This window comes from Palaemon carinicauda, chromosome 3, assembly GCF_036898095.1.
Source record: "Palaemon carinicauda isolate YSFRI2023 chromosome 3, ASM3689809v2, whole genome shotgun sequence".
Classification (NCBI taxonomy): Eukaryota; Metazoa; Arthropoda; class Malacostraca; order Decapoda; family Palaemonidae; genus Palaemon; species Palaemon carinicauda.
The window spans coordinates 193,589,511-193,592,010 of NC_090727.1; positions in this window are offsets into that span (position 1 = coordinate 193,589,511).

Genomic DNA, 2,500 nt, shown 5'->3' on the forward strand with positions numbered 1-2,500 from the left:
ACTTGCCAGGCATTTCTCTCAGCTTACTCTGCCCACCTCCTTTTGTATCATTAAAAAAAAAAAATTCAACTTTAGACTAGAATCTTCTTGTAACTTCCAACCACATTGAAACGATGCAATCCCTAGCTCGTGTCTTACAGCATATCTTTTAATAAGGTTACATAAGGCTTCGAAATAAAACTACGTGAAATAAAAATGTAATTCTTTAAAATAACGTAAATTTACATATACGGGAGTGAAGAAAAATATAACTAAGGGAATTGGGAAAGTCTTATGTAATTTACATACATTACTTCATCCTTCGTGAGTGGAAGTCACCTTATGAGCTGGCTATACATCTCTTAAATGCAAAAGTAAAATACGTGAATAAAATATTCTACTTGCATGAAGACCAGGTACGTAAGATAACATTATTTATTCATGGCTTTAATCCACTGATTCAGCCCGAGATAAACAATCTGCAACCACGTTATCCTTACCTGATATATGCTTTACATTATTACAATATGGTTGCAAACTTAATGACCATCTAGTTAACATCTAGTATCAGTTTCAAAGTTAATATGGCTTTCCTATGACTTTTCCTTCTTCCTGGTATTTTGATAATGTAGGTCAGGTCACTGGTCTTTTCCAAAATCCAGAATGATCCTTGGAACTTGTTGGCAAGGGGGAATCTCCTTATTGGTAAGCAAACCAATAAGTGTTACTCTACCACAAACGGTCTGTTCTCACTTCTCATACGAAAACTTTTCTTCCTTTGCCCTTGGCTTGTTTTCAGGTTTTCGCGGGAAAATTTTCCTAACGCTGATCCTTTTCCTCAAATTTTTGACATATCTTCCATTTGTTTCTTCTCGATCTTTCCATTTTTTTGCCAACATTTTAATTGGTCCTTTGCTGAAGGGTTCTCCTTGTGCTGCATTCGAGTGTAAGGGAGCTTTCTTGATGTACTTGTTGGGCTTTCCAGCCATCTGACAAACACGACATGCACTGGCTCACATCCTTATGCATGCCAGGCCAGAAAGTGTTTCGTAATCTTCTCCATCATCTTTCTTATGCCCATGTGTCCCATCTCGTGCTACGGCAATCACCTGTCTTTTTAGTGTTGTGGGGATCAATATGTGATGGAATATACCCAATTTGACATTCCCTGGGATATCGCTGGGTCTATGCTTCCTCATAGCAATGCATCCTTTAGGTAATAACAGGTGGGAGACTGCTGCACATCCGTCACATCCCATTGCTCTCTTGCTCTCGTCCTCTTCTCTCAGGCTCTCTCGGTAGCTCTGCTCTTGCGTAATATCAGGGGAAACCTCTTCCTCTGTAAATAAATCCTAGAAGTTCATCGTTCCTTCAGTTTCTTTGCCTTCTTCTGCAGCCACTTTCTTCATCATATTCTTAGTCAAAGCACAACTAAGAAACAGATACGAGTAGTCCTACCTCTAGTTCAGTCTTGGAGTATACTTCAGTGGTTTCTCGCTCACAATGGGACAAGGCACAAACGGCGATCCACCAACTTCATTTCCCTGTAGTAACCCTACTCCTTCGAGAGCCAATGAATCCTTTACCACAAAATCAAAATTACCTGTCACCAACTCGCATGACAGTTTCAAACGACTAATAGGAGTAACTTCTTCACCTCCTATTCCCTGCAAAATGAACGAATCTCCTGTGACAGACTGTTCCACCAACGGGCATACAACTCGTGTCACTGCACTACGATTAGATCTTGTGTTGTAAAATATCTTCATCAGGATCTGCTCGGTCCCATCTAGAGTGGCTAACATTTTTTTATAAATATACTGTTTAAAGGCACCTAAACTGTTCGAGGTTGTTCTGTTTGCCCTGTAAACGTTAGCTCATTTATTTTCCTCATCGACCTTTCCGTTTAATTCTTCTTTGTATTTCGTGGAGTTAAAATACGCTTAACCCCTTAGGCGACTGCTTTTGGTTGGTTTGACCAATATTTCTTACTGATATGGCCTTTTTTCCACGCTTATAACAGACATTATTTATCTTCTGCATGTCTTTCACAACACCTGAGGGAGAACGTTCAGGCGATTGTTGCTGTGGTACTATCGCATTCCACTTTGGGACAGTACCCTTGGTACTTACACTATAACTCAAACCTTCAATCATCATAAGGCCCTGTTATCACCAATATTTGAAACAGACTCTCATGATCCAGGGTCTGGGCACCAAAAGGTATATATTACGACTAGCAAATTATGTAAAATCCTGAGCTCTAAAACTCACATGCCATGTTCTATATTACAATTTGATACACAATAAACAACCTCTGAGCTCTAAGAATAATATGCAACTCGCACACAATAATATATGTGAACACTGAATATCTCGAGGTCTCTTTACTTTACACTCAAAACAAAACTGGGTGATAACTTTACTTTTAACAGGAACTATTCTTAAATCAACCTCTTCCTTTGGTTCTTAGTCAGGGATACAAGCAAAGCTCTGAAATAATTATTGATGATGAAAATAA